At 35.8% G+C, this 13,697-nt stretch overlaps 1 long non-coding RNA gene across 1 annotated transcript; it reads left to right on the top strand.

Annotated features, from left to right (window-relative positions):
• The first annotated feature begins 4,617 nt into the window (after positions 1-4,617).
• LOC125229532 lies at positions 4,618-11,951 on the top strand. Its single transcript, XR_007177411.1, has 2 exons — positions 4,618-5,039; positions 6,389-11,951. It is a non-coding gene; the product is annotated as an uncharacterized LOC125229532 (long non-coding RNA).
• The last annotated feature ends 1,746 nt before the right edge of the window (positions 11,952-13,697 follow it).

The raw sequence follows: 13,697 nt of genomic DNA, 5'->3' as shown, positions 1-13,697 counted from the left end.
TTATGAAAACAGTTTTGACTCATTGTTAGTTTCACTGGGCTTAGGCATATTGACCGGAATATAGACCGGAATTGCCTTTTTGATATATGTGATGCGCGGGCGCCGGTAACGAGACAGAATAACGGCTCAGCCACGACATTGGTCTAAGCGCGACAGCGGTGAGCGGCGGCCATACATTGGAGCGAGACACAGCGATGGGACTTTTCATTCACACGTATGGCTGCCGCTCACCGCTGTCGCGCTTAGACCAATGTCGTGGCTGGGCCGTAATGATACGAGGCTTTTGTCTGTTTCGCCACCTACCCAAACTGCCCAAACAGCGGGGTCAAGCTCGGTATCGGTAATGGTAGTGATGTACGTAACACATATTTATGATAAATAGGTAGGTAACAATTTTGACTCACTATTAGTTTCACTAGACTTATATTGGCTGGGATGTAAACAAAGATTACCTTTATGCGATAATAGTGCGGAAAACATACCTATAACATTATAATTCTGGTCTGTGTTTCTAATGCGTCGCAAGAATTAAAAAAGAATGACATACATACTCATATTGACACACGGATCTAATAATGTAATTGATTAGAAAATTTTCCGTTTATAACTTTCTTTTAATAGCCGAAAGCAGTAAAATAAATGCTGACATGACAACATGACCAATGACAACATGACCAATGACAACATGACCAATGACAACATGACCAATGACAACATAGTTAAGTCAGTTTGTAACTGACATAACTATGTTATCATTGGTTTTTAGTCAAAATATATAGTTTGCACACTTTTCAAAAACAAAAACAAGTGTGACGTTAATAAAAGCTTATTACTGATAAGTACGTAATATGTAATTAAACATTTAGATACAATTATTTTTGCGCCTCCTCTCCTAGTTTACTGCTAGCAGCTTATTCTAAGAATGAAGTAATATTAACATCAATGATATATATTTTAAGTAGGTACCTATGTATCTAAACTAAGCACTGCTCATAAGCATTCAGCAATAGTAACAAAAGAAAAAAAAGCTTAATCTTCCACGCCATTGCCAAACGTAAAAAGATGGTAAAAACATCGATAAAGAGAGGTCGGCATCCTTATAATGACACCTTGTTAGCTCTTACTCATTCCGGTGACGGACGTGTAACGAAAAGGACTTAAGGACAGCCTTAAAGGTGTGATTTTTGGTACGGATTAGGAAGTGTTAAGAGGATGATGATCGCTTTTCTATACTATTGTAGTCCTCATTTCCCTCGAAATTATGGAAAAGATCTTTATATTTTTTGCTGCGTATTAACTACCTCTACGCGCGACTGTACTCGAATTTTTGATTATTATCAGAATTAAAGCCTTTTTATACAGTTCGAAAACTAGTATGAGATTTTCATTACAATGCGGTATTTTGATTGGCACGTTGAATTACATGTTATTTACTTCAATCGGCAATGTAACTAAATTTGCAGAGCGCGCGAAGTTTACAACATGATCCCTTTGGAACGAAAAACCGTAAAAAAAAAAACTCTTAGTTCTTATAATAATGGAATATATATTTAATGAATCTAAGGTTATACTCACGTTATTATATCGCTACTGCTGACTTGTATCGCTACTGCTGATTCATTAAATTTTTGAATGTCTCACGAAAGTTTAACGTCTATAATCGAAAATATGAAAAAAACCTAGGCATTAATATATTTGCAATGATGTCAATACCCAGGGAGGAAAACGAGGCCTACTTTTGTATAAGAAGGTAATTTCGCGCGTCCTCTTTAGTCTTAAGTAATTATGAAAATCGGTCCTCATGATAAACGCCGGTTATGTGTTTCAAGAAGCCTGTTAGGTGTCGAGTTTTGTATAATCTTCGCTCGTTATAATTTGACATCCGCCGTAACTTGCACCAATTTTGGCAGTAATGGGTCTATATTTTGGTTAAAAACTTTTTCATTTTGCACCTTGTTAGAACTTCATGCAAATTTGAAGAAACGAAATTAATAAAGGTGTGTTTAAGATTTAAACTGAATTCAGTCGTTTTTGTCGTTTACCATAATTACTTTTGTACTAAATTTTGCCGAAAAGTATTTAAGTGTATCTACGAAGTTAACATTCAGACTTATTAAACCCAATGCCTTTACGGTCTACGTACCAAGACTTTTTTAACATTTTACCAACCTCGTAGATATATTATATTAGCCAGACGACCGGTCTGGCTCAGTCGGTAGTGACCCTGCCTGCTAAGCCGCGGTCCTGAGTTCGAATCCCGGTAAGGGCATTTATTTGTGTGATGAGCACAGATATTTGTTCCTGAGTCATGGATGTTTTCTATGTAGAGGTATACAAGTATGTATTTATCTATTCAAGTATGTATATCGTCCCTTAGCACCCATAGTACAAGCTTTGCTTAGTTTGGGGCTAAGTTGATCTGTGTAAGGTGTCCCCAATATTCATTTATTTATTTTTATTATACTTATGTACAAATTTTGACCTTACGAATATAGGTAAAATTGTATATTGCTGAAGTAGGAGTGTACAAAAATTCCAATTTATATTTGTAATTATTTGAATACCACGCATACTTTGTTAAGTATTTTCACATGCAAATATAATGAACACTTTGTTCGAATACAGGTTATAAATATTATCAGGATACGGTCATAAACGCCTATAACTCTTGCATACGCGTGACGTTTCACTAAAAGCCCCTTAACCCGGACACTATCGCCTTTCTTTGTAAGTCAATTTATAGCTATTTCATGAGCTTTATTTAGTTTTATATACGCTAGAAGTCTGCGCTATAAATTACTTGCAGCCCATACCAAGGCCGGACACTAGCATATACTGAATAACTCCTCTTATTATGTTTTCGGATATAAATTAGAGAGATTTATGTCTTTTCCCCGTTGTAAACAGTGTACCGCCACTTTCGTTTAACAGTAACAGTGTGGTCGGGGCCTGATTGTGCGTGATTTAAACGAGATAGTTATCGGAATACGGTTGAAATGGTAGCGGTATAATTTATTGGTGACTAAATTTAGGTACATATAAGTGGGGATCCTGAAAATTTGCAAGGATGCGCTGACGACTTACTTGTCATGTCCTAATATCAGCAAATATTGATCGTTAAAAGTAACTTTTGTTTTTAGTTTGAATAGGTAGACGTTTGACTATGATCACACCTGATGGTAAGTGATGATGCGGTCTGCGGTAGAGCACGCTTACCTATGCCTGGATTGTACTCATGCGGAAACACTTGAATACACATAAACTCACGACTAACTTTCCAAAAAAAGGTACTTAGTAGGAGCACATGAAACTGTTGTATTTTTAGGAATATAGCAATAGCAAAAAAAAATTGTTGTAGTGACAGTTTGTGAGTTTGCTATTTAAGTAGGTTAATAAATTTTTATTTAGTAACTTTCACTGTACGGTGTACGTACAGGTTATTTATTACGCACTTTTTATAATAATTAATATAATTATTAAAATTATTTTACTCTACCATAATACCATAAATTCGAGATAGACATATTTACACATTTTGTATATTATAGAAATTATTCGGACTGTAAATCAATTTAATAATTAGGCCACGAACTCATTAACATAATAATACGTAATATGTTATTCACATAATTACAATTTTGTATCATTAATCTCATTTAAATATTCATATGCCATCGATTGTAACAAAACAACAAAGGGTCCAAACAAAAGTTGTATAACTGGTATATAAGGAACTTGCCCTTTATCCCCTTGGCCCCAAAAAGCCGTAAGTCGTAATTAATAAGGCCTGTTGTCGAAAACCATTGGATTTATTGTTTTACAGCGCATTTTGACTATAAATTCCTTAATTGGCCTCCACTTTACGCTCAGCGGCCTTAATTTACAAGGGTGAGCACGGACTGTATCGTATCAAGTTATTTTTTATAAATAGGTACAGAATTCGAGACCGTCGGGAACATTCGAGTCAACACCGACCATATAATTTGGGTAGAATACTCAACAATGTTAGCCTAGCTTCGCGGTGTTGCGAGATAATATTTTTCACATTCAAAATAACAGTGTATAAATATACTTTACGGTGGATTATTTAAACTTTATTGGGCCAGAATTAAACTCTAACAAGCCACTCAGATAAATGAGGTATAGCAGAGTCTGATATGACCGTAATTTGTAAATTAAGACCCGGCCCGGCGGTGAGTAAATGTTTTGAAATGGACCCTTCATTAGCTTTTATTAAATGTAGTCCATTTTTAAGTATTTGAAAGCGCCGGCCGGTCAAGCTGGTTTTATAAAAGGTGATGTTCTGTTAAAATAGTACATGGAATTTCGAGTTGCATCAGAGATAACGATTTTTTATCTCTAAGTTGGGTCATTTACAAGTTTATCTTAGAAAAATAACCTGTAGGTACTCTTACCACGAGTCATTGCTGGTGTGAATATTTACATGAACATGTCAATACACTACAAACTAATAAAATTAAACAAATTTAAAGCACAAAAAAAAGTACAAAAAAAATACACTACATTAAGTACTAAGACAATAGTGCGAGCGAAATGTATAGAAAGGTATTAGTTACGTAGACTTTAGCGTACATAGGTACCTATGTGTATTGTTAGCTTTCGACATTGAGTTCATAATTTTCATTGATTTTATATGTATACTGGCCTTTATCAAATTATCGGTAGATATAAACGTGCCTGAATAAGATTGGCCCTTTTAAAAAAATAAAACATTAGGCGGGAACCGCATAAATCTTGACAGATGTCACCGTGAAAAAAAAGATATAATCGGCATTATGGAAAAACTAGAAAAAGCAACCATATAACCAAGCTGTGATAATTTTAGGAATTTGTGTATTGTATTGTTAATATCGACTGTGATTGTAACCCAAACTGTTCAGTATGAGATTGGCATTGTAATAAAACAACGAGCAAGGAGAAGTTCTTTCATTTAAGACCAGAACATAGCCTTCAGTTCAGCAAGAGGGATCAAAGGCTTACTGTCGCCTAAACCACGTCCACAACTTTATGAACGGCAGGTAAACAAGTTAATCTGTATTTTTGAGTATTGGAGACCGAGTTATATGATAAAATGATATTAGTGGTCATATAACTGGTAATATCAACAAGTATGGGAAGTGATCGGGTCATACCGATTGTTTGGAATGGACTTGCTAAGTTATGGATTGAGATACAGACACTTATGAGTGGAAAATGTTGTTTTCGTGTTTATGCAGAATACTTATTCTAATTACTTGTGATAGCAAAGGATTGCATCAAATAGTATTACTCTCTGAATGACCTGTTTTAATTCAGGAATGAATGAGCATCAGTAATCAGTATATTTTATTGCTTTCATAGACTTCAGGTCAAAGAAACAAACATCCATACTTAATATTATAAATGGGAAAGTGTGTGTGTCTGTTTGTTTGTCTGTCTTTCATGGCAAAACGGAGCGACAAATTGACATGTTTTTTTAAGTGAAGATGGTTAGAGGGATGGAGGGTGACATAGGCTACTTTTTGTCTCTTTCTAACGCGAGCGAAGCCACAGGAAATAGCTAGTGAAATATAAACTGAACAATGTTTTATAAACACATGGGATAATTTCTTTTTGGAATAAATACTAATGATGTCTAACTTATTCAGTAATGATAATTATTTCAGAACTAGTTTCACTGTCATATTTCAGTTTAGTGTAAATATTTCATTTTGTGCTTTGAAGTCAAGTGACATCATAATCATTTTATTGGCTTTCAATTCTTTTACCGTTTACTTTTGTCTAGTGTGCTCAAATGCCAGTTGCTTGAAAGTCACATGCCTTTTTGGAGCTCATCTATTCAGGATGAAGTTGATGGGGATGAACTTTAATTAACATTAAGTTCATCATTGTTGTTTTTGTGTATCAGACTAGGAATGTATTAATCTTTTGACATTGACAGTTTATTTAGTCATTGGTGTTGGATTTCTGTCTAAGCTACTACATTTAAAGTATGACTACAAGGTATAGCAAGAAATCAATGATGGTAAATTATGAGGATGTTAAGCTAAGGATCAGGGTGTTGTATATAAGAAAAACAAACCATAATAAAGAAAAACAAACCATAATAGTGACAGCTCTGGACTAAGGAGGTGGCCGGTGACATGTGTTGTTTGTCTCAACACTAGTGATCCATTTTTTTTTTGTTACATGTACAAAAACATATTGAAAAAGTTTTCCTGTATATTACACATCTAATATACTTGTAATTCTACATAAAATTGTTTTACATAGGTAATGTGGTTAAAGGAGGAAGTGAATATTTAGGTACTATAAATAAGAAGGAGGAAGAGGTAATAAAAGGGGAATTTAAAATAAAGCTTATCTAACATATAATTATAATTTGCAGATTGGATGGTGGTACTGATTGAGGAGGAGGATCAGTACAGCTAGCAATTAATGCTGATGAACTTAGCTGCTGCACTAGGATAAAACAGCAGAGAGGTCCAGGATATGGCCATGAATCAAGGATGAAGAACCCGGCACAAATTAATGCTGATGATGGTCTTAGCTGAGGCTTTAGGCTAAGACATCAGGGAGGTCAAGGATACGGTCATGATTTAAGGAGTGCATTGGGTTCAAGGATGGAGAACCCGGCACAAATTAATGCTGATTGTCTTAGCTGTGGTGTTAGGCTATGGCATCAGGGAGGTCAAGGATACAGTCATGATTTAAGGAGTGTGTTGGGTTCAGGGATGGAGAACCCGGCACAGATTAATGCTGTAGGTCTTAGCTGTGGTGTTAGGCTGAGACATCAGGCAGGTTGAGGACACGGCCATGATTTAAGGACTGCTTTGGGTTCAAGGACGGAGAACACAAATGGTTTCAAGATTTTAGGACGAGTGGTTTCTTGGTTTTGTTTGGAGCAACTCTTATAAGGAAGGTTGGAGAAGTGAGCACTGGAGGTTGAGGGACTATTTTTCAACATCATCTGGGTCTGGTGGCAGTTCATCACCTCAACTTAGGAAATGATGTCGCGGATCAAGTATAGTGTTATATTAAATCAATTCCTTAGTATTCTTGACAAGGTCAAGAGTTCAGACAAACATAAGTTATCCTATAGGGTAGCTAAGACTTGTTATCAAGGATTATCCACCTTTTTATTTACATGGGATGGAGAGAGAAATTTATAGAATCCTTTCCTTGTCGAGAAGACTATGATAAACTTCTTTCATATATGTAATTTTAGTAAGGAAAGTAAAACATCATGTGAAAAGATAGGATATCTTGAAATTTATTGCCATAGAAATAAAAACACTGATTAAAGGAATGAAACTCAAACAACTACTAGTGATAGGACGTATTTGTGAAATTTGTAAGGTGTCAGAATCGGTGCTCGCGGTGATTTCAGTCAAAGGAAATAGTAAGTCCAATGTACTTAGGATATGTTTAGGAAAGTGAACGATAGAGGGCGTGAAGGGCAATTGAACGCAAAACTGACGCGTACAAATATATACCGTGGTGCAAGTTGTTACTAGACGTCACTATTACCATTTACCACTGCAAACTGGTTGGCTGGGTGTAAGTATTTCGCTAGATGTCGCTGTACCATCTGCAAACTAGCGAAAGGCGTTCTACGTATGGTTAGTTGTATTTAATTGGCTGTGATTTCTTGGAGAGATGGGTGTTGATAAATAATAATAAATAAATAAATAAATATTATAGGACATTCTTACACAGATCACACAGTGGTTGAAAAATTGCATTTGATCTTTTAATGTGCTAATGTTCTGGATAGTGTTCGCGCCTGGAGGCTTTTACACATGATGATTGTAATTTGGTTGTATTAGGCTCGGATTCTGTGTGAAAAATAAACCTAATTAAAAGTCCCGTCATAAATATGTGACATTCCATGTCAAAAGGGTGCACATGCTTTGTGTGTTATAAGGAACCTTAATAATAGATGGCGATGCATTCGAATATCTTGATAAGTTGATAACTCTATCATACTATTCAATTTTCATATTTAGATTGTCGCGCTGACAATGTTGTGTTACATTTCAAACAATTCATTAATATCATGGCATGATCAATTAGTCATTTGTAGGGTTCCGTATTTCAATTTATTGTGTGATGCATTTTCATTGGATAAAGCAGTTATTTGTTCGGGGATCCAATTCTAAATTTTTGGGCCAACGGTATAATATGTCCTTTTGGTAGATTTGGTCAGTCTGAAGTTGGATGTTTTTGCCACGCCCCTATTCCTGTTCCTTAAGCGTCTCAAGTTGACGACTCTGTGTGGAAATATGTCAATGTGGGTTCTTACGAGCTTTAAAATGTTAAAATATATTGCGATGGTAATGTCATGGTTCATAATGATATATAAATAGTTGTCGAGCTGGCAAACCGGAGGGCGAGTTGGCTATTATTCTTATAGCTCGCTTCTGCAACACGAGGACACCATGCCGGTCAGCGACGACGCTTCTGAAATTCTAGACTAGTTTGGCACAGAATGGAAAAGGACAAAATAACTACTTCGTACTGCTGCTGCAGAATTATGCTGGACTCCTAGACACCCCTAGAGTATGTAGAGGACCATAGAGGACTACATCTACCTGAGGACACTTTAATTTCATTTAAACAAGACTTAGAAAAAGAAATTGAAAGAAGAGTAAATCGAACATGGAACAAGTATTGGTCATTAAAGGAAATTTCAAAGGTAAAAATGTCTACAAAACAAAAATGAAGACTAAAGCAATGGAAATTTGCCTATTTATTACCCTGCCTTATATATGCATGCCAAACCTGGCCCACTAGGAGAGAAACATTTAGGAGAATAAAAGCATGTCAGGGAGGAGTTCAAGGAGGCTACCTAGGACTGAGACTGGAAGATGGAGTAAAAAAATAAACGTTCGAAAGAGGACCGGGGCAAATGAGCAGTTAAGCAGGTATTACGCTTTAAATGGAGATAGGCCGGACACGCAAGGAACCGAGGACGGACACTGGCCAAATGTGGTAAGCGAGTGGCTAACCCAGGGAAAGAGAAGAAGTGGAAAACCACTCATAAGATGGAGCGACGGCATAAAAAAAAATAGTAGGCTACAGCTGGCCAGAAGTAGCAAAAGGAAGAGAATGCTGGAAAGCATTGGAGGAGGCTTTACCGTTCAGGGTGGTCCTTATGAAGATGATGAAGAAGATAAAAAAAAACATAACTGTAAATATTTATCAAGAAAATAAAAGCTTATATTATATTATTATATGTTTGTGCTTGAGGAAGAACAAGGACAGTATTTTGGGTGCGAAACAGATTCCTGCTAACTTAGTGCGTGCATACTAATTCAATTTGGGTGTCCCATTTTAGCAATTGGTCGAGGGTAACGCTCAAAATTTGGCAGAGGTGACGTGCGGAAGGATTGTGTTGTTCATGGTAACTACTGGCGGTCTCCTTCCTAGGTTAAAGTGGAGAACCTGAGTTATTGATACATTTAAGGACGAGCCCATTAACGAAACCAATGTACTAGGAGTTTATGTACGTCACGGGTGATTGACGTCTTGAAGCTATCGTTGTTCGGAGCAGTTAGTATGTCGTCAGCAAAAACATACATTTGTATTAGAAAGCATAGATTGGGCCATGGACGAGCCCTAGGGGATCCCAATATCTACAGAACCACAGTCAGATTTTACCGAACCACTATTTATTACAACGGATTGCTGTCTTTCCTATAAGAAATCGGCCATGAACTTTAAAACAGAGGCACCTGGACCGTGGTGCTCAAACTTTTTGATTAGGACGTTGTGATCGCAAAGGTCAAAAGCATTCGTCATGTCGCAAACGACAATGGTTACATGTAAATGGTTCTCTTTAATAATTGAGACACATGAGCGATTTCGTCGATAGGCAAATTGTTTTGTGTGTATTAATTGAAACTTTTCTAAAAAGTTATGCGGCCGATTACTCACTCCCGCTTTTAAAACTTTGGACATAGTGGGAATTATACTTATTGGCCTAGGTATAGTTCCTCAACTCATCTTTCTGACTTTTGCCTTTATAAACGGGAACGACTGTTACATTTTTAAGTATGGTGGGTAAATACCTACTTTAATAATAAAAAAATGTTAGTTAACTGAACTATGCCTAGGTAGTCCAACTTTGAGCATTAGCAACATAGTTGAGGTATCATATACATACATATATACCACAGGTGTTTTTCTTGTAACAATATTTGTCGCTATATGATTTTATACAACTCATCAAAGGTAAACCGAGACCGATAACTTAACGGAAACGGGACTTGAGGTGCACGAATGTGTAAGAGGTACTTCATTAGTCAGTTCCGGGCGAGCGATAGGTGCATTTGCAGCAGATAAAAAAAAATTGATATCTTAGCTAACCGGTTCCGCGATGTGTATTGTTCATCCCGGCTATCTTTTAACGAGTCCAGATTGCATTGTCGCTTGCTGGAGACGCGTGTCGTGACGGTGTTTACGATTTGCCAGAGAGTGTTTAGTTGATAACCACTACTTTGTAACGTTTTAGCGTAGTATTCGCGTTGTGCGATGTGCGTGTGATAGAGATTGTTTAAATTATTAATATTTTGATTGTGATATAATTAGTTTCAATATCTCATTACTATGCGGGTGTTTTTGAGCGATTTCAATTAACTGGACGAGAAGTTTTTTTTTTTTTTTTATTATTAAGTCGTTTGTGACCCACGGATAGTTATATTTCTTGTGTGTTTGTACAAGACTGTATGGAAAACAGATACTGGCAACGTTATTTGAAATATAATGGATGTTAAATGTGTGATTTGAGCATTTTGTTAGATTTTTGGCCAATCAACTGAATAAAGATGTTTTTTTTATATACTCTATGACAGTAGTTACGCTATACATGTTAAGTTTATTGGATTAAATTTCTTGTTGTGTTTCGGATTAAATTATTATTCCATACGACTATCGGTTTTGTTATATCTTATGATCTATTTTTGTTTGTTAATGTAAAATTGAATGACAATGTTGGTATGCCTATAGGTGCAAAATTTAATAAGTAGGTACAAATTCATTGTTTTTTTTTATCGCTGATCTCTAAGCATATTATCTAATTGATAGTTGATACTCGTAGTTCCAGTCGTGACACTGAGAAATGCTCAAGGCGAAGGGACTCGCTTAACAACGAGGATGGCCGATGTACTTATTGCACTCTTCCTGTTACTGTTGTATAGTCGTATTATTATTGTCTGAAAAATGGAGCCTTTGATTTTTTTTTATTGTTATTATTGATGTTATTGATAAGTTTGCTATTGTCAAAACTCGTAAATTTTATTGTATAGTTGTGTTATCATTAACAAGCATGTCAACACCTGGAGGATTAGGTATGTTACCATTACCGTTGTATCAGACGAATGATTATTGTCTGAAACATGCAGCTTTTGATTTATTTGTTGTTAATTTATGTTTTTGAATAGTTTTCTATTGTTGAAACTCGTAACTTTTATTGAAGTTATGTTATCATTACAAGCAATGTTCAATGATATGTTATCATTACCACTGTTGATCTCTAAACTAGTAGGCATAGGAAGTAGGTTTGTGTTATGTCAACAACCTAGGGATCGGTTGCACCAATCCGTCTGTTAACGAATTAAACGTTTGTAATATTTTTGTATGGTAATGTCCGTAGACTTCTGCTGCGAGACGTTGATGTGCCTGCTAGCTGTTGTCTGCGGGTGATGCAACTGATCCTAAGCGAAGGGCCTCGCTTACACAGGAAGGCCGAGCTGTTAGCTTTCGACATTGAGTTCATAATTTTCATTGATTTTATATGTATACTGGCCTTTATCAAATTATCGGTAGATATAAACGTGCCTGAATAAGATTGGCCCTTTTAAAAAAATAAAACATTAGGCGGGAACCGCATAAATCTTGACAGATGTCACCGTGAAAAAAAAGATATAATCGGCATTATGGAAAAACTAGAAAAAGCAACCATATAACCAAGCTGTGATAATTTTAGGAATTTGTGTATTGTATTGTTAATATCGACTGTGATTGTAACCCAAACTGTTCAGTATGAGATTGGCATTGTAATAAAACAACGAGCAAGGAGAAGTTCTTTCATTTAAGACCAGAACATAGCCTTCAGTATATAATTATATTATTGGTTTTATGTCTAAATTTGATTGCATAACATGATCTATCAATATAGCTTTGTAAAGGTTGCATGCTCAATTGCGATTCATCATCATCATCATTTCAGCCATTAATCGCCCACTGCGATTACAGTACACTAAGGCCCACTTGCACCAACCACTTAACTCATGGTTAGTGGGCTGTCAACTGTCAAATTCCATATAAAATGTTGGGTTAACCCTCGGGTTAACCCACCATTTTCGTTGGTGCAAGTGGCCCTTATTGTATGTCACTATTTGTGTTAATATTGTATTATGGCAAATAAATAATAGATAGATAGATAGAATACTCTTTATTGGCACACCTCAGCAAGAGATACAGAAAAAAGATACAGCGGAGACAAAGCAAATGATTATAAATAGAGGCAGACAACAGGCGGTCTTATCGCTAAAGAGCGATCTCTACCAGACAACCTTTGGGTAGCGGAAATAAAAAAAACATAATCAGAAAGAGTAGGTGCTTCGAAATGAAAAATCATACTTATTCTAATTTGTTTTTGTGATGAATAGGTATGTCAGTTACTTGTAGTAAGGGTAATTGAAGAGACCAAGTGAGAGAGGTAAAATATTTCTATTAAAATACCAATTTTCACCAAAAAGAATTGGAGGCTTTAAACAAAAGGTACCTACATATTACATAATAAATTAAATAATAAAGTAAAATAACCAGCGGCGTCATAACATTTTTATAAACTAATTTAAACTTGTTCCAAGAACTTTAATCTACTGTTTTGGAATCCTGCTGTAGGCAAGCACTCATAAGTTTTATTTATGGAAGCCAGTCAGTGTCTCTGATGTCTTCTAATTAGACTTAAGTAGTTAAATCTTAATGAAATATTTTTAATTATAATATTCATTCATTCCCTGGGCTTCTAAAGTAGGACGGGAACGTTACATAATATATTCATAGTGACTACGGAATCATTAGCTGAAGCTGTTTTGTTTAGTTTTTATTTTATACTTTTACATCACTCTTCGCTACAAAATAATTTACCGACAAAATGCAACTCTGGACTTTTTAGTCATATTTTGTGTTTGCAATTCCATACATGTACATGTAAAGATGGCGCCTAGAGGCTTACCAAGTTAAATATTCAGGGCAAAAGTCAGTCACGAAACGAAATGCAGTGTTCTTGCAACTTCTGAAGTCTTGGTACCTGATTGTGTAAAGGCATTGCCTTGCAGCGACCGAATCACTACAAATTTCTAGGATGAATCATCGAAAACTTCTCTGAAGTTTTAAAATAAAAGAATAAAAGTGAAATCGTTGAGTAATATTTGTCAGTAGTAAACGACAGTAAAAGTATTGTGTCATAAATAAATGACTATAGTACAATACAGGAAAGCGAAACGTTAGTAGCTGCGTCATAAACCGGACAAATGGCTCAAACAAAGGCGACCCATATTTTCAATAGAACAACTATAAACCAAGTGCCATGAAGTTATTGTTGTAAACATAGTTTAAATAAAACAATTCGCTAGACCGAGAGATAAACAAAAGTTTTCGACGAAATTCCACGCCACCCTTTCGGC

The sequence above is a fragment of the Leguminivora glycinivorella genome, chromosome 9 (genome assembly GCF_023078275.1).
Source record: "Leguminivora glycinivorella isolate SPB_JAAS2020 chromosome 9, LegGlyc_1.1, whole genome shotgun sequence".
Lineage (NCBI taxonomy): Eukaryota > Metazoa > Arthropoda > Insecta > Lepidoptera > Tortricidae > Leguminivora > Leguminivora glycinivorella.
Note: the sequence above shows the minus strand (reverse complement) of the source record. Positions and strands in the feature narration are given on the sequence as shown.